The sequence below is a fragment of the Passer domesticus genome, chromosome 2, assembly GCF_036417665.1.
Source record: "Passer domesticus isolate bPasDom1 chromosome 2, bPasDom1.hap1, whole genome shotgun sequence".
In the NCBI taxonomy this organism is placed as follows: Eukaryota; Metazoa; Chordata; class Aves; order Passeriformes; family Passeridae; genus Passer; species Passer domesticus.
In genome coordinates this window covers 110,154,756-110,178,931 of record NC_087475.1, presented here as the reverse complement: position 1 = coordinate 110,178,931, position 24,176 = coordinate 110,154,756, and the positions used below count along the sequence as shown (strand labels likewise).

The 24,176-nt window shown below is 37.8% G+C and overlaps 1 long non-coding RNA gene across 1 annotated transcript; it reads left to right on the top strand.

Annotated features, from left to right (window-relative positions):
* Window positions 1-5,463: 5,463 nt before the first annotated feature.
* Window positions 5,464-12,681, top strand: LOC135295600 (uncharacterized). The gene is made up of 3 exons (XR_010357725.1): window positions 5,464-5,525; window positions 10,363-10,429; window positions 12,251-12,681. It is a non-coding gene; the product is annotated as an uncharacterized LOC135295600 (long non-coding RNA).
* Window positions 12,682-24,176: the final 11,495 nt, after the last annotated feature.

Sequence of the window (24,176 nt, the reverse complement as noted above, 5' to 3'; positions counted from 1 at the left end):
CTTCATTCTATTCTGTTCTTTCCTTTCTCATCATCTTTTATCTTTACAGATACCTTCTAATTAATTTTTTCCTTGAGGTCATTTTTTTTCCTATGCAATGCAGAATTAATTGCCATTTGTTCTTTTTTTTTCATTTCCTATCTTACCTTTTTTCTTTCTCTTTTTTTTCCCCAGTGTTTTTCAACACTTTTCTCTCCTTTTAGAGAGCTCTTTTTCTTCTCTCATGTTCCCATTTTTCAGTTCCTTGTGCTTACTCCCTTTCTAACACACTTCACTCTCTTTCATACCCTATCTCCTTTATTACCAAAATTCTCACATCACCACTTTTCATAGCCTCAGAAATTCTGGTTCCTGCCTCCTCTCAGACACACTCTCCTTTCTTGGCAGCTTTTTCTTCACTAAAGCTGTAAAACTATCTCCAAGGCATTACTGCTTTGTCTCAGAACCTACTCTCAATTGCAAACTCCCTTTCCACCAAATTTACTCATACTCAGACTCATGTACTTTTCCCTACTGGCTAGAGACAGAAAGAGGTATTAAATGCCCTATCTTCTCCTATTTTAATTCCAGAGCCAGGTTAGATCCTCAGAAACCGAAGATTTCCATCCTGATCATCTCATCTGCTGCCTGGGCTACAAGCTCCTGATGAGTTAGCCAGGACATGAGGGCCATGGGCCTCTGTCTCCTCCTTAGAGACAGGCACTGACCCAATGCCACAGGAGCTGTGCATGGACAGGACTTACCTATGCTGCTGTTGCTGTTACATCCAAGCCCTTTGAAGGCCCTATAATCTTTGATGCATATTTCTTGGTCTAAAGACTTCACAAAATAAGGACATCAGAAGTGGCAAAGTAATGAGAAAACTAAACAATGTGTCTTGGTCCATGCCAAGAGCCTATAAAAGAGCCAGGAACTGAGTTTACCTCTTCTGATTTGCCCTGCTGCCTTTTCTCGGGCTCTCATCCTGGGCCATTCAAACCTTCCCCAGCTCTCACCATTCACCCCTGACCTTTGAACACATGTTTCCTGGTTTTCTCAGAAAAACATGTAGCTCTACACTCCTCAAACACACACAGACTTCTCTGCTTGCTCCTATACGCTCCCCTCTTACAGTAACTCTTCCTATGTCTTATCCTTTTCTTTTTCCATTCCTCCACATTTTTCAGTGCCACCCCAAAATCACTCACCATTTCTAGACTCCTTTTCTCACCACCAGGTTTCTGTACTAACTCTAACATCTAGAAACAGCTCTGCCTAGTAAAGGGAGATCAGCGTTAGGGCAAAAAGAAAAACACAACTTGTCCTAATTCTGTGAGCATTGTGACCTCAGTAAAACTGGGCAGCTTGCTGGGAATTGCCACTAACAAGCAGAGGTGACCAGACTGGATTCAAAGGAAGAAGTGGAAAAAATTCACGAAAGTGGAGGGGATTTGGTTTTGAGGTTTCTTCTACTGACTTGGGTAGGGCTGAAAGCAGCAATACCCCAGGAAAAATGCAAGGAAATGCATCCTTGTGTCACTACCAGCAAACATTACATGTGCAGGCACCATGTGCTGAGGTCAGACCAGCACTCCCTGGCACCAGCATGCTCTCAGAGGGATCTGTTCTTTTCGGCATGGCTTTCTGTACCATTTAAATATTCATTCTTATGTAGCACAGCACCACCAAATCTGTTTTCAACCAGCTGTTCTATAATCTAGGAGCAGCCTGTTGAATATTCGGTGTGCAACATTTTTGTGGTTTTTCCAGACCCACCTCCACTCACTTTCTTTACACAGATATTAGGAAGTGCTCAGCTGCTGAAAATGTGTCTGAATACCAAAAACCTGGAAATCTAGGGGAGTGATTAAGAAAATCCATGACAGTTTCTAACACACCTTTATTACCTCGGTAATGAATTTTGATTGATCTGATGCAAGCAGGTCGTTATGAGTGTTTTTAAACCAATTTACAGCTCAGAGGTACATGTGGAGTTGGCACAATGACAGAGCATCGTGGGACCACGTGAGGCAGCTGTGCCCGATGCACCACATGGTCATGTTGATGTCTCACACTACATTTTTGGGTGGTGGCTGCTCCCTGCCAGCTGGCTGCAGGAGCAGTCTCATGCAATCAGAAAGACCTATGTCTATTTTAAATGTGAAAATAATCCTATTCCCACTTTTGTAATGCTGCTAGTTCCAAGCTTTGGGTAGATGTTCAGATAAGGCAGGCATTTTAACTGGCTACATAATACCAGCATTTGCTTTCCTTGCTGCTTTTCTGTCCTTGGTGCTTTGATCTGTAGGAGACTAGTTTGTTTCATTTCAAATACCAACAGCTAATGATCACCATGGTTTCTGGCTAATAAAGGCCTGAATAAACCAATTTACTTAGTATGTTGTTTCCCTTGTCTTTTTTGCAATCTTTCTCTTTTATCTTTTTCCTGTGTTTGTTTGTTTGCTTGTTTGGGGGGGGGGTTTTGTGTTTGTTTTTTTGTTTGTTTGTTTGATTTTGATTTTTTTGTTTTGTTTGTTTTTGGGTTTTTTTTTGTTTTGTTTTTTGGGGTGTTTGTTTGTTTGTTTCTTTGTTTTTGGGCTTTTTTTTTCCATAATTCATGTGCCCAAGGTTAATTCCAGCTTCTCACTTCCTCTACAGAAATCATCTACATCTACAGCCATAGATCTGGAAAGATTAGAGGGAACAAAAAGAGAGTCCTGATGCAGTACATAAATCAGGACATTGGCAAACCAGGCTGGATTTGTTTGTTCTTTCTCGTTAGAATTCCTTCCCCACTAGTTCAATAGGGAATTTTAGCTGACTCTTCCTTTTGAGAGGAGGCCCTCAAAGCTTTCTCTGCTGCCCAGTGTCACATTACTGCTCTAGCTTTTTCGCCTCCACTAATCTAAGCTACTTTTAAAAATGTTTTGAAGGGCTCAGCAACCCTCAAAGTCACACCTTTCACATGCACGGTCTTCATGTTCATTAACACCTAAAAGTCATCCTTAAGGAGAAGAGGAAATATTTCTTAGCTCAGGAAAAACATATATATGTATGAAAGCAGTCTAAGTGCTAAATGGAACCTGGCCATGGGGGAATTGAAAGTGTGGAGGCATGCTGCTGCCTACACTAAAGCAAATGCACACTTTCCTTGGGTTTTTTTCCTGCTTTTTCTGCTTACGGTTATTTTACTTTGTTACTATTCCTTATTTACTCTCTGACAGCATCCAGATCAGGGTGGAGGCAACTTCTGTGTAGGACTTTTGCAGTCAAAGTACTAGAAAATAACCTGAGGAAACACATGATGGTCCCTTAAACTTCTTCTGAAGAAGAGCTTTGAGTTTGAAAAAAAAAATAAATCTTTTTTCTGACACAGTAAAATTAGAAGATTTAATTTTTTTCCAGAAATAAATGCTTTGAGGCCAGGTTTCAAAATAAATTCATATTTCAGAATAAATGACATAACACCATATGCTATAGTAGTGTGACACAAGATAAAACAAAAAGGCCCAAATTCCTGCACAGTACTTCAATTTTCTAAAAAAAAATAGTGCCATGCCTAACTTAACAATAAAGTTTGTGTAAGTGCCCTTTTTCACTGGGGATTTTGAATTTTCAGCTCTTTAGTGCAGATTGTAGTAGAATTATAAAATTAAAGCTTTCAGATATAGAGATGTAAAGTTTCTGTGTTTTAGGAAGTGGAAGATACTTTGTACTCTTGGGTGACATTTATGGGTCAGGAAAAGACTATTGCAGAGTTATTAAGGAGTCTGATGTGTTAAAGTTACAAACAGATGGATGTGCTATCTCGTGTCTTGTTTGTGGGATTTATATTTTTCTCTGATGTGTATATTTGGAAGAATTTCCTGCCCTGGAGATTTCATAATTACTCAGATATAAAAATTCAGCTTAAAAAAGAAGACATTTCTAATGTTCACTCATGTCTAGCCAGAGCTTCTCACCAGCCACAGAGAGCACAGCCTCTAGAAATGTTTCACTTTTCAGTAGATAAGAGCAGAAACTTACACTTTCTTTTCAATATTTTGATTTCCATGCTGTATTTCAGTGACTTTGAGAGTAAAAGTTAGGACAAAACAAACATAAGCCACAGCTCCTTGCCACTGCTCCCTAATAAAAGGAAATGTATCACTTGCTATTGCTTGGACCTTTTGCAGTAAGATGTAATGAAGTGACATGAAGAGAAGGGGACATGCAGCTACTGAATTTACACTTGAAAAATTTTATCAAAATGCTCAATTGATATCTCTAACTTCTTTCTAAGCAACATGTTTGCTGAGGCCAATGTAGGATGTTCTCTTGACTTCAATAGGTTTTAGTGAAGCTCTTCAAAATTATTGCACTGACTACCTGAGTGCCTCCTGTATCTAAATGCTAATAAATACAGAAATCTAATACAGAAAACAGATGATTGCAGTGGCTATGTGAAAACAATGTGTGACACCTGTAAAGATATGAAATTAAAAAGACAGAAGCCAAAAAGCAAAAGCTATGCATAATGTATATTTTTCTTTTAATAAAAAGTCCTGTATAAGTCTACAAAATGCTATTGCATTTTAGCTGAATTTAACAAGCAATGCAACCAAAATACTTGTTAATCTGTAATGCTCATTTTGTCTACTGTTAACAGCACCCAGAGCCTAGATCTATTTAACAGCAGACAGAATTATTGATTGGGTTTGTTCTGCATTTAACACTAATAAAAAAAAAAACAAACAGCATTCAGGGTTCTTTAGCAAAATATGCAGCTATTAATGAGTGAATAAAAGGTAAGGAAAAGAAAAGTGAAAGCCTAGCCTAGACACATTAGAAATAAAGACACCTTCCTGTCTAAACAGCTTTTTGGCAGGTAACATTTCTTCTGCTGCTTCTTGTCTTTGATATTCTTGCTGCTGCTGTTCTTGACAGTTTGATGACAATTTGTAGTGAATCAAACAGTTCCAAAATAATAAAAAAAACCACTTAATACAAGATTCCGTTTTACCCAAACCAGGATATTTAAATTCTAATTTGAGAAATTTATAAAAGACTGGTATTCCTTCTACATAAAGCAGAAAAATATTTCCAAATTAACATTTAATGCAAATTAACATTTTAAAAGACTTTTAAAGGAAAAGGTTTATTAAAAATGTCAGAAATAAATGTCTAGGTTTTTTTCAGTATGCTTGTTTTTGTTATTGAAATGAAAAACAAACTTTCACATATTTTTGATGCCATAAAATGAGCCTCCCCTGTTACAAAGATTAAAAAAAATGGAAAATATTACAGACCTCAGCAAAGTAGTCGAGTCAGCTATTAGGTGAGAAAAGTCATGATACTGATGGGTGTCTTCATAGTCTCACATGTAACATGGATGTAGAGGTTAACCTTAATTACCTTCATATTCATGGCTCTGTTATCTGCAAATTTCCTGAATAAATTTTCAGCTGCCATTCATAAGGATTACTGCTTCTCTTCCGTCTTTACAGCTGCGGTGCCTGTAGTGGCCAGATAACTGCGGGTGTGTCTCGCAAGCAAGTGGAAATATGGTCAAGTATGAAAGTCTATCACCATTACAAAGTCCTTACAGAAAATTCTTTAAAATTACACAGAAATCCTACAGGATCAGAGGCCATCTACATGTTAAATGAGGATTCATACAGAGAAACCTAAGCCTTTTTATAGAGGGCACAGCTCCGCGACCTGCAGGTTCTTCCTGTTCCAAATGACCTGAGGTAACTGCGATGACTCTGGAGGTCAAGGTCATTGCTGCCATGCAGTAGTGCAAATAAACCAAGGTCATGCCTGAATTTAAGACAAGGTAGAAAAACAGAACAATTGTACAAAGGTGCTCATTTCTATAAGCTTCCCTATTTCCTTCCTTTTGGATGGATGCACAGTGAATGCCTGTGCTGATGTCTTGACTGTGCACTGAATATTCAAATATGAGATTACCTATAGTGGCTAAAATGGCTGTAAGAAATAGACAGCTTGGTACCATATAAAAGCAGTTTTCCCTTGGATTGTTTCTGAGCCTTGGCAATTGCAAATAGATTCCAGAAAGAATTTAAAATTATCTCCAAATTTTGTATGTAGTGTTTTAATAGGTTTTCAAACAATTTGAATAGATGGTAATTTAAAAATAGTTCTATTCTGCTGTGGCTTGGCAAGACTGGAGGAGAGAACTGGCGTCTAAAAGATGGACTTCCACTCTGGAAAAATTTGAAATAAAACACCAGGAAACAATATGTATACAAACAGAAGAATATTTGCCAGAATTTTGTCATTTTTTCCCTACTGAGCTTGCAGTTTCTTGAAAGAAAGGAGATTATTTTCCCAGCTTATGCTTGGAGTGGATTTCTCATTGAAGTCACACTCCAGGGTCTACAACCACAGAGATCAATTACACATGATGGGCACCATAAGCCAAATCTCTGCTCCTGCAGAAAAAGCCACCTTGGGAGATAGAGAAGGTGTAAAATAATAAATGGAAAGAGAGAAAAATAAATGGTCAAGGAATAATTTCTTTTAACAATGCAGAAGCTGCCTTCACAATTTCACATAAGGGCAAACAATGTTTCTGGGGGGGACAGGGGGAAAGCCCATTTTCTTCTGAAATCTTCAGTGGAAGGCAGTGTGTATTTGTTTAGACTAGAGGATGTGCCATAGGCTCTTACCAGCAACAGTAGAACAAGATTGAGAATGTCTCTTTCAGGAAAAGATTTATCTAAACCATTCCATGTCTATCTCATAAGAAACTTCTATCATGGATCATTTCATGTGCACCAGGTATAAAATAATAATCCCCCTTCTTCCATTGTGTCCTTGGGAAAAGCAGCCTTGACCTCTCCCCTTTTTCCCAACGTGCCAGATCAAAACTTGAGAAAATTCAGATCTCCAGTGTCCACTTTTCCCAGCTTAGCAAACTCCTCTCCCTCACAGCTACCCTGCCCACCATTCCTCTCTAACCAGAACTGAGCTGAAGCTTTCTGGTGGCTATGGCACACACTTCAAACCAGTGGAGTGTGCTTAGGAAAGGAATATCTTTCAGACTGGGGAAAGAAGATGTGGTGAAAGCTGAGATGTCTGGTCTGGCCCAGAAATTTATGCAGAAGCTCTGGATCAAAGCAGCCATGTGATGGTAGGGAAGGTATTTAGACAAACACAACATGGCTCTTTCTGGAAAAAATGACATGTTAACATGTTAAGATTATATGAAGAACACTTTCTCTTTCCTATAATTCTCTACCTTTTTTTTTTTCCCTCTCTTTTCATTTCCCACATGCTGCTTGCAACTGAGCTCCCCTAAGCCTTTTGGAGATGGATAGATTCTCACCTCAACCACTCACAGCTTCAGGGAATTTGCTCAGGGAAGTACCTGAGCTCACCTCAGTGTAAACTGAATCAACACCAAATAAATAAGTTTCGCTGCATCTTTCTTAGGGTTTGCCTTTGGAGGATGGTATATTGGGAGGAATAAATTAAAATGAAACATTTAATATTCTCTAAAAAGTCACTAGATCACTGTTTCCACCTTAGTGCCTTATTAAAGGAAGGTTGCTTCTGCTCATCAGCATCAAGAAGCAGTGCACACTTAGTAATGCTCAGAAATCTCAGGGAAGTGGAGAAATTTTCAGGGAGAAAATGCCAGGGGAAAGCGGTCAATTCATAACACTAGCATTCAATGTTAGTTGGTTTAATTAACTGAATGTTCAATTACCAAAACACTTTGCCTTCTATGCTAATGTTGTTTCAAATAATAGGATAAAAAAAAAAACAGCAAAAAAAGCATTCCATCTGAGGCTAGGAAGCAGAGAATAAAAATTTGGGATAGGAGATAGGAAAAAATCAGATATTTGTTAAGGAAACACTTCACCAAATAACATTCAGTTTCCCGTAAGATTATTCACAGAAGACATAGGGTGACAATTCAAGTGTACACATAGTTTTTCATCACTGGTTTAGATAAACATGGTGCTGTCATTAAACCATAATGGACTTTATCTGAGGGCTGTCTCTACGTTAAATTCTAGCATATCTCTGCATTTGTCTGCCCAGTGTTAAAAGGAGATTTCTGACTTTCAATTTTAACATCAGGCAGTCCTCCTTGGCATTTTAAAATAATACCCACTTTTACTTTTCTTCATATTTAAGCATGTTGAATAATTTAACAAAGAGCATAATCCTCTAAATTCACTGAAATTAGAGTTTGCAAAGACAAACCCTGAAGAGGTTTCAAAACTGTGTCACAAACCACATGGGCATTAAAACCAGGGTATGGGCATTAAGTACAGCAGTGATGTGGCTTGCCAAGGTAACTCACCTGTGGTTCACTGAATCATGGACAAGCCACAGCAGGACCTTTAGTGAAACCTGATCCCAAAGTCCTGGGAGCCATGCAAGATTAGGCCTGAGGAGTGAAACTGCAGAGACCCCAAAGCACTCCTGCCAGGCCCCAGAGATCAGCACTCAGTCCATGACACCTCCTGGTGCAGCTCACTGGAGGCAGCCTGAGCTCTGCTGAGGCTTTTGGTTTAACCACAGACATCACCGTGACCAACCTGAATTGAGGTCAGGAACTCCCACATTAACATTAAGCACACCCCAAAATGCTGCATTGAATGAGTAGTTCTGAGTTCATATTCTCCCAGCTAATAAAATAACTGAATGTACTGCCTGGACATATGTAATTTCCTAACCATGACCCAAGCATAAAAGAAAACAATATCAACAACAACCCAAAAAAAAAAAAAAACAACCACACAAAAAAACCCCCAAAAACAAAACAACCAAAAAATCCCAAAACAAGACAAAACAAACAAACAAAAACCAAAGAAAACAACAAACCAAACAAACAAACAAAACAAAAAACAAAACAACAATAATGTAAATAAACAAAGAAAACAAAAACAAAAACAAAAAACAACAACAAAAACAAAACAAAACAAAAACTCAAAACAAAAAACCAACCAACCAAAAAAAAAAAAAAAAACCAAACCAAAAAACAGACCAAAACTAACCCTCCTTTCCCAGCCTATTTACCCAAACAGTATAATGATGTGCATTCCAGCACTGTTCTGCAAGTCTGTTATGAAAGAGCTGTGTTCCCAAAAACAGCCTCTGGCTATAGCGGTGCTGAAAATATGTTGTTGACTTTTTTTATAAAAAAAAAAAAAACACAGGGAAAAACCCTTATTTTTGTAAAAAAAAAGTCCAGGTTTTCATTTATACAGGAATGACTTTGTTGTGTGGTATGCCCTTCAATAAAATTATAGCTTAGGTCCACAAGTGTGTGCATGTTTTGAGGTCTTATATTGAATCTTATCCTTTCTTCATTTTAAAGGTATTCAATATTTTTAACAACCAGGAATGTAAATCACGGACATACACACTCATGTACATTGCCTACCTAATTTTACAACTCCTGTTAAATGCTTTAATTACACACAATGGGTTATAAATAATAAGATAGAAATGCATCTAAATATTTTTGCAACAACACCACAAGCTATAAAACTCCTTAGAATATTAAAGGTCTTCACTGAAAAATAGGTTTCAAAATTTACAAATTAGAAGTCTTTGAGCATTCAAGCCCTTAGGTGTATTTTTTTTCCAACTTTTAATCCACTTTGCACCACATTAACAGAATTTTAAAAGGTCTATGGTTTAAAGTCCTTGCTGTTATGCTACTGTGCTCACATATTAAAAAATACAGTAGAAAGCTATTTCTTTTACCTAATTATGAAGAGAATTAAATTATTGTACTTCCTCGTAATAACTCAGAACTTCCCCAAATGCACATATTTTCATTATTTGCTTGCACATTATTTATTTCTATCCTTGTGACCTTATGTTTTTTATAAATACATTCTAAACTTCTTCAAGAGTATGGAAAGAATATTTAATACAAAGCAAAGTAATTATACTCTGAAGGTTCTGAAATATAACTGAAGTGTATCCCTGGGGCTATTTCCTGATAATTAGGTATGGCATAAATAATCATGATTAATTATGTTTCTGGATAGTCATCTGCCTAGAATGAAATATTGTTATCTCTGATAATGCTCAATATAAAATACCCCCACAACTCAGTGTGTTTAAACAGAATATTTTCCTGAAACTCATGTGCAACTCAGTACACAAGCTACAAATGTCTTTGATGTTGCTCTGATACATTGTGCCACTGGAATACCAATTCTTCATTTCTGAGTGCATTAAATAATATAGTCTGGCAACAAATCAAAATCCAGGAGACCACAATTGCACTAAATAATTTGATGAGCTTTTGTTAAATGAGTTTGGAACATGATTTTGATTTTTCTTTTGTCCAGTTTATTAAAGACGTGATAAATTGTTTACCCATTTGTTAAATCCCTCTGATTACAGATGTACCAAGAAACAGTACAGGAATGTATATGGATCAGAGCTTGGACAACATTTTCCTGATGATTTTGTAAGTACCAGCTGTGGGTTTGGATCAAAAATGAATTTTTATTCTTTGAAGGAAAGCCAAGGCCTTTCCTGATTATGTCTAGCACCTTCATGCAGCATTATTAATACCTTCTTGAGGCTCATCTTAAAATGCACAAGGCAGTGCTCTGCCAATGGAGATTGGAAGTGAAAATGAAAGCTGAAGAGCATAATTAGCAGCACTTAGCACGTGAGAAACCAAAGGGTGGGGCTGGCTCAGAGCCTGGTCTGAAGGCCCAGATTTCCAGGTGAGCACTGACCCTACCCAGTGCACCTTGGTCAGACTCATCTCTGCCCAGCACCACAGCTGGGCTGACCCCAGCAGAGCACCAGCAAAGCCAGCCCTCAGAAGCCATCAGGCATCCTTGTCTGTCCTTGGAATGACACTGTGGGAATTAGATAGTGACACACTGCCTGGGACACATCCAGAGACCCCTCCTTTGGAGAAGAGTGGTCTCCACCAGAGAGATGATGAGTGACTTTGCTGGGAAGAACTGGTCACTGCCTGAGCTAGGCTTCTTCTGGGCTATCCAGGTGGGTTGTGCTCACAAAAACACAGAAAGACCTTCAACAAGCTCAGAAACAGAAGCAAGAGTCAATTCCAGACACCAATGGAATTGGTGTCAGTCCTTCTTTCCTTCTTTGTGTTTGCTCTTTCAGCTGTGACTATGTTTCCACCCCTTTTGGCAGGGAGATTGGGGCAGAGTCACATTCCAGCTGAAACCAGCACTGTTGCCATGAGCAAACATGAAGATGACTGCTAATGCAGCGGGGTGATCCCTGGAGATCCACAGCTTCAGCAGGCTGGCTGCTGGTTAAACATATTCCCAAAGTTAATGCACAGGAAGTGGGGGAGGAATGGGGAATGCTCACATTTAAAGCAGCAATCATAACAAGCCACAAGGTGGAAGCAGAAAAGCCAGAGGGGACGGCATCTGTCATGATGAGAAACAAAATGAGTGAACAGAATGCTCTGTTGCAAGAAAGCAGCAGGAAATAAGGGAGCATATTCTTTAAATACTTCAATCTAAGAGGGCCTAAAGAGGGAAGATGAGGACTGAAAGTAGGTAAAATAATAAAATGGTCGTAAAAGCCCCACCTGTCAAGAGTGTCAGTAAAATGATAGGAGCAAAGGCAAAGGACATTTTCTTGGCAGCAAGAAGCACAGATGGTCAAATGGTTCTGTATGGGATTTTCATCTTTGTTACATTTTCCATGAATGAATGCACAGGAAAAATGTATACCTGGATTATGCTAGGTGTGAGCAAACTATAGATTTATATTCATGAATATTCTTGCCATAAAGCTATGCTAAAGCTTTTTTTAAATCCTGTTCAGTTAAGTCTGAAAGAAGTATCACAGAGTAGCAATGTCTTTGGTGAGATGTCTTCCTGCAACTGGAAATGGAAGCATAAAGAATTCTGAAGGGATTTATTTATTTTAAATATATTTGCACTTTCCACATCTCCGTGTCAGGAGTTGGGTAAGATAATACCTAAGTTTGAAGCAAATCACAGCGTTAGAAGGTATTACCAGTAACTCTGTCATTTGCTAGGAGGCATTCCTGTATTTAACTTACAAATTTGTGCCATTGTTACTGACATAATCCCAGCTTGTGCAAATAGTCAAGGAATATGGCACAAAGTTTCTGCCAGCATTTGGTTACCAAAGTTCAGCGGAACTCTGTCCACATTCTCAATGACCTGACATTCTTTTAATTCTCGCTCAAAAAATAATTTACATGGCAGATGTAACCAAGATATATAACTGTACCTGACTTCTGCAACTCTGCTTCTTTTTTCAGGAGCATCTTTCAAGGAGACAAGATTCCAAGGATAATGAAATACCAGCAGAATAAAGACTGGAAAAGGTACCACTACTGCATCCTCTAAAAGTGAGGAAGAATTGGAAAATCTCTGCTGTCTTTGGGAAGAGCAGAAGGGAGTAAACCCCAGCCCCTCAGTCAGCTGGTGAGACTAGACTTGCATCCTTACCAACTATTCAAAAGCATCCTGGCCAAAAACCCATTGCATATCATAATACTGATGCTGAATAAAACATTTGCTCAGTTTTCCTCGGATTCCTTCTCAGGAGGAAGGAGATGTTTTGAGGTTGCAAAGGCAACCATGTAAGCACATTTCAGGACTGAGCACAGAGTGAATTAAAGTGACACTATAAATACAGGAATATGAACTCAAACAAAGCAAAAATGGAAATATCAAAACTTATCTCCATTCCAACTATATATATATATATATATATATATATATATATATATATATAGTTTCCACCCTGGGGTGAATATGTTTAAGCATTGTACATTAATTAAAAAGTTATGCACCTATGATCTGAAGGTGTCCCTTGAAGCCAGCTTGAGGTTTTTTTTCAGTGCAGAAGTTTCCTAGATACTTTTTTCCTTTGTTGTCATTGTACACATTGACTTGGTCAGCACATACCTCCTTCCTTCTTTGTCATGTTGTTTTGCAACACACTCCTATTTCAGCATGGGGCTGCTTCTCATTCTGCCTTAGAACCCAGGAATGTGGTAATTGGCTCCAGGAAGAAGACAAAACATATGTTTCCCCATGGCACTAATTAATTAGTCATATGCACACTCAATACTTAATTACTATTGTACACTCTGGCCTGTTTGACTTCTGAGAAAAAAAAGGTGACTTTGCACCTATCTTGACTGGAAACATGCAAAAGTGAAAAGTGATTGTATTTTTTTTACAAATGAAAGAAGCAAAATTTCACTAGTCATGCTATTCATTCCTAGCACACTCTTAAAAAAAGTCCTCTGCACTGTGCTCAGTACATCTTCTAATGTAACCAATCCTGGAAGCATAAAGTATCTGTGCTCTACTTAGAACTGCTGATATGACAAAGAAAAACCTCTTCCTCAGGATTACTACTCCTCTCCTGTAGCATAACAAGTGCTAGTCAACCACAAATGCTCCTAAGAATGGCTACTTTTAGTGCTTCTTACCAATAACAGGCAGAGGTTTTGCCCATTAAGGGTTTTATTCTTCATCTTACAAGAGTGACAACCATTTGGACCTTTGCCCATACTTTTCTGTGCTGATTTTTTAGGTATTTATAACATTTCTATTGTACTTACTGCCATATTACCAAAGTCCCTTACACTCATTAATCTCCCATATAAGTTGTTCCTTTGTTCATTTCTTAAATGACTTAGAACATGACCACAGCCTCTTAAGCAGATCTAGCAGGAAAAAAGAAATTGAAGGTAAATTAGATATTCTTATTTTCTCATTACTTTTCCACTTTAAGTGTTCCTGAAATAGCCAGAATTATTAAAACAAATAAATAAACAAAAAAGCCACAGCGCTACATTTTACTCTAAAAATGTATAAGTGACTGCGGATTATGAGCTGCTGGAGACAGTCCAGTGAAGTTCCATAAAGAGGATTAAGGGACTGGAGCACCTCTGCTATGAGGAAAGGTTGAGAGAACTGGGACTGTCTAGCCCTGAAAAAAGAAGTTTCAGGAGAATCTCATTAATGTCTACAAATACCTGAAGGGAGGGTGCAAAAAGGACAGAAGCAGGATCTTCTCTGTGGTGCCCAGAGACAGGGCAAGAGGTGATGGGCACAAATGGAGACACATGGGGCTCTCTCTGAACACCAGGGAATACTTTTTTCCTGAGAGTGACTGGGCACTGACACAGGTCACCAGAGGAGTGGTGCAGTCTTTCTCCTTGGACAGGAAACACAGTCCTGGGCATCAGCCTCTGGATTAGTCTGCTTGAGCAAGGGGTTTGAAGCAGGGGAGCTCCAGGAGCCCCTTCCAACCACGACCACTGTGTGATGTCATGCACTCCATAGGACACAGGTCTGAGTGTGTCTCCAAAGACAGAATGCAAATAAACCAGGGCAAAACATTTGCATGTCAATCTGGTCACCGTGTAAGCTTAGTCTGAGAGCAAAGTTCTCAATGTTTTTTAAGTGACTAAATGTAATAACTTTATTAATAAACCAGCATCAAACCAAGACTTTGAAATGCAGCGGACTTGTGAATAGAAGCTTGGATAAATGTACAGAATAACTCATTAATTCAAAATAACAAATTATCTCAAAATATACACACATGTAAGGATCTGGTGGCACAGATAAGATGGTTTATCAGCCAAGAGTTATGGTGATTGCCTTCCTCAGCTGTCCATTCTCTTCTGTCTCAAGTTCCAATCCTCCATGTCCACACAAACCTCAGGTGCTCTCTAGGCAGTTTCTGGGTGATTCCAGTTTCTAAACCATCACAGTGAACAGGGCTCCCATTTTTCTATCAAGCTGTTATTTGCACAGCTCAGAAATTGGTAGGGAGACCTTGTAATGAGGGAAGAATGGCCAGCTGAGGTGACTTTTTTTCATACCAACAGTACTAACCTGTGCCTAGGAACCTACAGGAGACTGAATTGCTTTATAGTGTAGCATGGATTGTTTGCAGCAAAACCTGGTATCTCAATGACCATATACTGCCCAATTCAGGACTTACAAACTTGCATTTAATTTCACCTTTGCTCAGAGTTTGCTACAGCACAGAAATAAGTGGTGACTGTGGATCAAGGTAAGATTTTATGCTATTCCATACCATTGCACAACTGCATAAAATGAAAATTGATGGTTTCCATGTTTTCTAAACCTGAAATTTCAAGCATAACTCAATGCCTGAGTAGCTTGAGCCAGACCTAATTCCTGACAATCTCCTATCTTGTCTTTTACACCTGTGCAATGAGATGAGCAAATGGGGCACTGAAGGGTGCTATTTCTCTCTCACTCCTTAGAGAGATGTAAATGGGTTCAACAAAGTGAAGGGCAGTGAAGACAGCTATGCAAAGTCAGGGAAAATACGACAGGAATATAAACCCCTATATTCATGCAGAAGGAAAAGTATTGAAGAGAAGCAAATCAATAGGCAAGTGTTCAGAAATTGCATTGGGAAAAGAAGGAAAAGAAGAGGACTGCAATTTGAAAACAACAATGTCAAAAGCTCCTTATGAGTCAGAGGGCCAAATGAAGGCCAGCAGTGAGTGGAACAACCCAGCCTCTCCTTCACAACATGTCACAGATGTTGTTACTGGGATATACCTGAAACGAATGCAGCCCCTAGTATTTTTCCATAGAAAGTTGATTACAACATTTCTGAAGCTAAGGAAAAAGAAACTGGAAACATGTTTTGTGAAATATCATTGGAACTGTTAATATCTAAAGAAGCTATATCACAGAGAAATATTTGTAGGAAACCCGAATATCCAAAGTGATGGAAGAGAGAGAGTTAACAATAGGCTTAAGTGATACTGACTTAGTATAAAAATCCATCATCATCACGTTGGCCACTCTGCCCCCTTAGTGAGCCAAGTCATAAAATCAAAGTTAAATTTTAGAAGGTGATGTGTCCTAAGAAAGTGATCTGATGAGAACTGGAAAGGCTCTGGTTTCACTACACTGAAAAACTTCACTGTCTGGAATTTCATTTTATGTCTCTGGCATCAGTAGGCCAATGCATGAGATAATCAGGTTGGTGACTGATGAAAACCTGGCAACATCAGTGCTGGCATGTCAGTTTACTGATGTCAGTTTGCAGCATGAGGCATTGAACTGGCAGACTTTTTTTTAAATTTTTAAATGTAATTATACATCAAGTTTGAAGACCTTTCTGTTCATGGTTTGATTTTTCAGCAGATCTTGATGTCAATGGATTGACAGTGCCCAAGCAGCTGGAAATGGACCTCTGTGTACACTTTTCTTGTTTTTGTATTAAAAGAACCATTATAAGGACACTGGGAGAGATCTGCTGTTATACAAAGAAGAAATTCAGTAGCTAGATTCAGCTAAAATGGGAGTAAATTTCTAAGTATGTTGGAAAACCTCCCTTCCAAAAAAAAAACCCCAGACTAATCCCATATGACTAATAATTTCTGTGGAATTTGACAGGTTTCTTTCTGATTCAACCACTTATCTTATTGTAGATTCAGAGCTTAAACACCTTTCACACTGCAAGATGACAGCAGGACACTTATTGGCTTCAAAGGGACCGAATTTTCATGAATGACAAATGCACTGCTGTTAGCTTGATGGAAAGAACTTGCCTGATGCAAACAAATCTCTCAGCTGGACTGTGCCTGGGGTCTGACTGTCCTGTGGGCACAGCCTGTGCAAACTGCTCTCTAGAAAGCCACCAAAATGAAATGCCTTCTGGGAGACCACCACCACCACCACCCTCCCAAATTTCAGTGTGTTGCTAAAATGGCATGTCCTCAAAGTGCTCATATTGCAACATTTTCCAAGGGGCTAAGGATCTGCTCAGTTTGTGAATGTCTCCTTGAGATGCTCATTATCCCAACGCAATATAATAATGCTTTGAGGGCACTTCAGCACTGACATGAACAATAAAAATATACTCACATTCACAGAGCAAAAGATTATAACTGCTTATGACAGTGATGATTCAGAGCAGAATGAAAAGAACCATTCACCTTCTTGAGTCCATTTGCCTTGGGAGTTAATTAAGAGTCCTCAGCAGAGCAAATGCATAAGGAGAAATTGATACTGAGTTTAGGATTAGGAAGATATAAGTATTTTTTACACTCTTGCTGCATTTCCTTATTCAGGTGTCCATATCAGCAGTTAAATGCTGGGAGGCTGCAGATGATGGATGCTTAACACAGGATTCCTTACTCTGCTGCAGGAGTGATCACAGAGGCCAAACCTTTGCTGTCTTTTACACTTATACCTCATCTTACAGAAACACAGCTCCAAATACTTCAAGGGTAACAAAGAACCAAAAAAAAATGACTGCCTTATATCCTGGTTTGGGCATTTTGCAGTGTTTATTGTTTTAGTCCTTCAAACTTTCAAGTTTCATTAAAATAATACTGTCTGATGTTCCGGCAGAACTCTCTCTTTATTGTTCCCCTGTTGAATCAGTCTCACAATAATTATGTGCAGAGATGCAAAGTGAAATTACTGTAGCAAAGGTGCAAATTCAACCCAGAATGAAAAGGGGCATCAATTTCAAAGTCTATAACTAAGTATATTTCAATATCAAATGCTCAGCAGGAGGTCAAGAACTTCAATATTTTGAGCACATTGTGATTTCTCATTTTATAACTATAGTCCCATGGTGCAATACAAAAATATTGTTTTTACAAAAGCCTACAGATTATAGTATTTGAAATGTTGCATTAACATTCAGTTAAGATTTAATAGCCAGAACAAATGTATTAACTCATGAACCCTGAGGTCACATGTTCTCCTAGGAAGCACTCACATAAACTACAACTCTTTCATACATATTTGTAACAAAAAATAAAATAATTTCATATTGATATTTCAAGAATGGATAAATTGGCAAAATAAACCTTCCCAAATTATCTGCTAACCTCTGATGATTGTGCCAATTACTTTTTGCAGAAGTAATTAAAATAATTTGCAATGATGGAGAAAGAATATGAAATTAATTTCCATTGCATGGTCATTGAACAGTGGTAGAGTAGTTGCCCTAGAAAACAATATTCTAAACATGGCAAAAATGAGAATTTTTATCGTATGGAGCAATTTAAAATTTCTGGTATGTTAAAATGATCAATTAATGTTACATTTACCATTTTTACACTTGCCTAGACTTGACAAGAAATTTGTGGTAAACTGGCACATCATTTGCTTTTGGCAGATGTCAATTGCTCTCATAATTATTTCAAAACAGAAATGATAATAATTAAAAGGGAAAAAAAAGAGGAAAATGATCTTATTTCCAGTCCAAATAAAAATATATTCTTATTAACTTTATGACACTGTTGGCTGCTCTTCTCCTATGCTTATATTATTTAATCAGAAAGTTTGTCTTGCTGTTTTGGTAACTTCTGGAGGTAAAAAGTGGAACAGATACAATATTTTCTTTTATGTTTCTGAATAAAAGATGAACTATTTTAATGTACATTTCCCCAACTTCCTAAACATCTGAGGGAAAATAAACATTCCCACTGATCCTGGTAAGCCAGGCCACTGTAGTCACAGTGCCAAGTTGAACCAACTCAGTAAAGAATTCAGTAATGACTGTGGGGATTTGTCATATCACCATGGGCAGACAAATTTGACTCTTCCCATGAATGGGGATGAACCAGTTCTGAATTAGAAGCCATTTAATTAAAGTTAGCACAGTGCTGAGCTCAAATTAGCAAGGTTTACTAAGAGGCAGCATATATTAACTTGGGCTCAGAGTGGTGACAGAGCGCTCTGCTTCCAGCCAAGTTTGCACAGGCAGTAATCTCCTAAAGCACAATGCCATCAAGAGGAGCAAGCCAGCCAAAGAACAGAGGCAAGGCTGAAAGGGTTAAAAAGAAGTTCTACTATCTCTTTGCTGATGTATCACCCTTATGAAAAAAACAACCAAAAAACCCCAAAAAAAACCAGAAATACAGGCCAGTGGTTACTTATAGAATTTAATATTCTATTATGGCTCCAGGTAGAGCTCTTCCAAGTTCATACACTCAAAGTAGAGCAAAGAGAATGCGTTATGGGAAACTGAAGAAAACCTCCTTTCTTTGCCCAGATGAAGTATGAAAAAATTATGGTCTTATGCTGCTTTGATATGCATGTCTGGATATTGCCATTAAAATACCATGTATGGCTGAAATACTTAGCATGTAGACAATTTTAATTATCTGTTAAGTGCTGTGTAAACATCAGAAACAGCCATGATATTCCCAATTTACAAAGCTGCAAATCAAAGCGACAAAAGTTATTGCCACTCTAATGCAACAGGGAACTATTTAGCTCTTCATTGCTCTTCTTGATCATTCTCTTGGTTTTATTTCCTTTCATCTTCTTTGCAATTTGGTTAGGGAGCAACTGTATTTAGATGACACATCTAAGGTCCTTTACATTTCATTCAAATAAGAAATCCAAATTTGAAGCTTTATCCAAAATTTATAACTGGTGTTTTTCTAAGGGTCTATACTATTTCTCGAATCTAGGTAGCTTTAAATATTGGGACCTCTCTAGCTGGATTCTCAGGTTTCAGCACACAAGAGGTTCTCCTTAGGTGAAATTGAAGACCATAGGAAAATACAATATGAAAAAATTACATCTGTGAAGATAATCCCAGAAAAGAGAATTCTAAATATAAAAGGGTTCAGTTACAACTTCTATTAAGGACTAATTCAACCCAATAAACACATTTTTATTTAGAACAATCTTGTGGCTGTGCTTTTTTAAAAATTAAAATCAAAATTGTCCTTAGAAAATGTATGTTAAAAAAAAAAATAAAAACCTTAGATTCCTCTATAAATTGGATAGTAATTTTTTTACTGTGACCCCTTTCTATGAGTAAAGATGAGTAAATATAGGAGTCTTCTGTATCATCAGAAAGGAACTGATCACTAAATGTTTTTCATAAATAATTTTTATTTTAAAAAGGAATAAGTGGTTCAAAATAAAACTCACGTAAATACTACTATATCTGTGGAATAATGAAGGGAAAGTTTGACAGTTTAGGGTTTGAAGCACCACATTAAAATTTCCTTTGCACAGAGGATGGACAGGTTTAAGGAGTGGAATTCTCCATGTTATCAGTAAGAATATTTTCACTGACTTAAAATCATGTAAGATATACTCCTGGGGGAGAGTCTGGAAAATTTTCTAGGTTTAAAGTACTGCATCTTTAAAAATATAAAGCTGCACATGGATGCATTATTTGAGAAGTAATGCATGACCACCCCGTTAAAGACTGCCATAGGCGAAAGACCATAGTTATGATTACATGATGCACCTCAGCTTTTGAAGTGTTTAACTTCTGAGTGAATACTAGTGAAGCCATAGTGTTCTAAAACATCTGGTTCTGTACTTAATGGGCATATAAATTGTGTATATAGGGAGCATGTGTAGATGGGTACCTTCCTATATATATGGACACACACATATAAAAATTTATGCGTAACACAGTCTTGTGCGGTAATAAAACAAATAGGTCAGGCTAGGGAAGTACTTCTAAAGTGTTTAGCAGGAATTAATATTTAATCTTCAAGTTTTCTTTAGTATTTGGTCATTCAAATTTCTGGAGCAAAATGGAAAATATGCATCAAACTTGGATATTTAAAAACAAACCTCCTCACAGAGAATTTCAGCTGTGGAATCAAATGCCTGTTATTTGAACTTCCAAGGAAAAGAAAAGCAAGGATTTCACATAAAATTAGTTGTGTCAAAGGAGAGTTTATAATAATTTATATAATAATGACACATAGGATGCAATTTTCCTGTTTCAAAAACAACAGAAAGTTATTGAGATAGCAGGAAATTCAAAATTGCAGCTTCTTAGAAATGTAGAGTATAATTGAGTATCCAAGACATGGAAAATTCTTGCTGAGGAAGGTCAGGGTTTTATGAGATGTAAATTCTCCTGAATTTTGCCATTCAATATTGCAAACATATTTTCTGTGACCAGTGATGCACATAAAAAAAGGGTTACCTAATTATCAGCAGTAATAATTACACATTTAACAAGTTACCATTATACTTCAAAAACTTCACACTAATGTGTGAATAATTATTGGCCTAATTAAGTATCTGATATTGCATTTACAAACAAAAATGAAGCATTAGTTAAGAGTGTGACAGTGTTTTTGCATTAGATAAAAGTAAGAGGTAATTTGGATAACTAATTCCTGGACTGAATTTGTTGCATGGAACTCACAAAAAAAAAAAAAAAAAAAGAGGTAATTTTTATCCTTCTAAACATTCAGAAGCATATTTTCCCCACACAACTCTCCCTTTCCAGTGCAGTATTCAACTGTACATCCTTTTTCCCCCCAAAGATGAAATCAAGAAGAAACATTAGGACTTCTAGAAGCCCTGAGGGCTTTCAGAGTAGGTGTCTTTTGGGAGATGGAAGGGGTCTTGTGCAATGCCCTTGCATAGAGAATACATCTCCTTTTACTGGCAGAGTTCAGAGTGCCTTGTGGTGCTTCAGGCTGCAGGAGTTGACAAAATCATACAGTAGACATGAATGCCTCTCAGTGATACACGAGTGATACACAAGTGAAAACATTTAGCAAAAATCAGCTTGGGATGCAGCACACCACAAAGAATGTCTGTTACAGTCGCTTTCACCTGGTTGCAATTTCTGTATTAATTTTCCTCCTACCATTTCACAGGAAAAATAGAGCCAGGTGTTGTGATAATGGTAATTTATCCATGTGTCCATTTATGGTCATTTGAGCCTCAACAATGATGGACAGTAAATTGTGAGAAGGAAAACGAAACCTCCCTACTCATCTGCAAATGTCTTGATTTTACAGTTTTCCATTTTCATTAATATTTGAGTGAATTTCCTTGGTCAAGATTACTGCATTTTATCAAGCACAGCACTAAGTAATTTTTGCTTGAACATCCTCCAATTACTGGCCAGTGACAGAAAATTACACCAGCCCAAAGGACAGACTATTTCTGTGATATTTTCCCATTTTTCCTTTTCAATTCATGACAGAATTCTCTTCACACTGGACAGGTTGCATAGCTGGTTCTCCCACAGAGCCATGAAGTCTATGGAAAATATACCATCACTTTTGCTGTAGCTTTGCAGGAATGCCTAAAACTTCAGGAGAACTTATTTGAACAGAAATGCAAAGTAGTGTGTAAACACAGTCCTGAGGCTGCCAGATCACAGCTAACTCACATAGCCTTGACTCAGATTGCATCTCATAACTTCTCTGTGTGCAAGACCTTGAGACAAACACCAGGATTTGCAACATTCCAGCATGAAACTACTGCAAGTGTGCCACTGCTGTTTAACTCGTACTCTGGTCCAAAAACCCCTTTATCTATGCCATAGCCCTGAACCCCTGCATTTCATGTTGTTTTATTGCTTCACTCTGTGCCTGTTCAAAAGTCTGCTTTAAGGCCTCTTCAAAAAGCAGACTGGAAGCTTTATATTGTTTTCAATAGGAGTTTGCAGGAGCAATACTGAGAACACATGCAGGCTTAGGTACATATATTGCACAAATCCCTGAATACACACATCCCTCTTGAACCCTTGGACCTATGTCTGGTGGGAATTGTTTTTCACCTGCTTCTCCAATGAAAGAGCAATGGAAATACTGAGCCATACTCTTCAATGCACTCAGGGCAACTCTGCTGTGTGCTGGATAAGTAAAAAAGACATCATTAACAGCCGAAATGGAACTTTTCCATACTTGTATATGCAGATTATATCCATTCTAAAAAGTAGAAATTTTAACAAAACTTGCTCTTCCTACACCTTCCCTCCACCACTTTTGCCGTAGCTTTGCTGAAATGCTTAAAACTTCAGAAGAACTTATTTGAACAGAAATGCAAAGTAGTGTGTAAACACAGTCCTGATTATTCAGTACGTGTCATGGGCCCCAAAGATGACCCTAAAGTTTCTCCCTTAAACCCACATGTGGGGCTGGTTGGTGGTAGCAGTAAGGGCTGCCTGGAGACAGTCTCCAGAAATGCAGAGAACATGGAGAGAAACAAGACTGTTCATAATATAGGACCCAATAGAAATTGGGGGAAAATGACAGATACTTCTCTTGATAGAAGGGGCTTCAAAAACTTTTCCCAATCCCTGTGACAAATCAAAGGTCGGGAAGGGCACAGACTGCATCCCCTGTATAATATTTTTTTTTTTTTTTTGCCTGAATACTGCCCTGCCCTTGTTTAGGAATACATTAGAGAGCTTTGCAATGAACAAATGAATAATTTCTTTTTGACAAATGCTTTAAATACATCCCTTTGGGTATCAGTGGGCTTTGTATCAGCCCATATTTGCTTTCGTTCTGATAGGTTTGGATACACCTTTTCTATTCATATCAGTGCAACTTGACCAGAGCCTTCAATATAAGCATAAGCTTAAATGCTTTTCATAGGGATAGGCTTTATTAAAAAACACAGTTTAACTTTTAGTGTAGATTTTTAAATGCTTTTCTCAATACTGGAGGCATGTTACCCCATCCAATATATTTTCTTGTGCCTACATTTTAAAGACGTATTCCTCCACCTTTTGAACTCATCATGTCACATCTCTTCAGTTTTAAGCTGGGCTAGATGTAATGATAGAAATTTATTAATTGCAGTTATACTTTCTATAGCATCAAAAATATAACATTAGAATACTTTTTTTTTCCAAATAAATTCTTCAGATCTGAATGCCTCAGAATATCCATCTGTAGCAGTGACTCCTGGTTAAGGAACTTTTCACTTGTCTTTCAAAGTTAAATAAATTACTGGAAGGAACATTCTCTGAATTGCAGAATGAGTCAGCAATACCTTCAGTATTTTTGGGGCCTATATTACAGAGGTTGCTTTTGCTTGAGCCATTAGCAACAATTAAATTTATTCTCTTCATTTCACATTGTATACAGCTGATGGGAAATGGGGGGAAAAGGCAGCCTTCAAGGCATTAACCCCTTCACTCTACAGGATGATTTTTCTGCTTGAAAGGAATTTGATGATTTCAGCTTTCTTCTCTTTCTTAACTTTGCCTCCATTAGGATTGCCTGCATGAATAAGGGGTTGCAGAAACTGGCCCTTGTATTGTAATGTAATCACAGATTTATTCAGCTCTGCAATCAGCCACTCCTCTGTGATGATCATCTCAGGGTCCTGCCAAGAGTTTCTGGAAAGCTCTGTGCTAGCTCTCTACTGATCACATAAACCACCAAAAAAATTACCTATATATTATTTCCACTAATT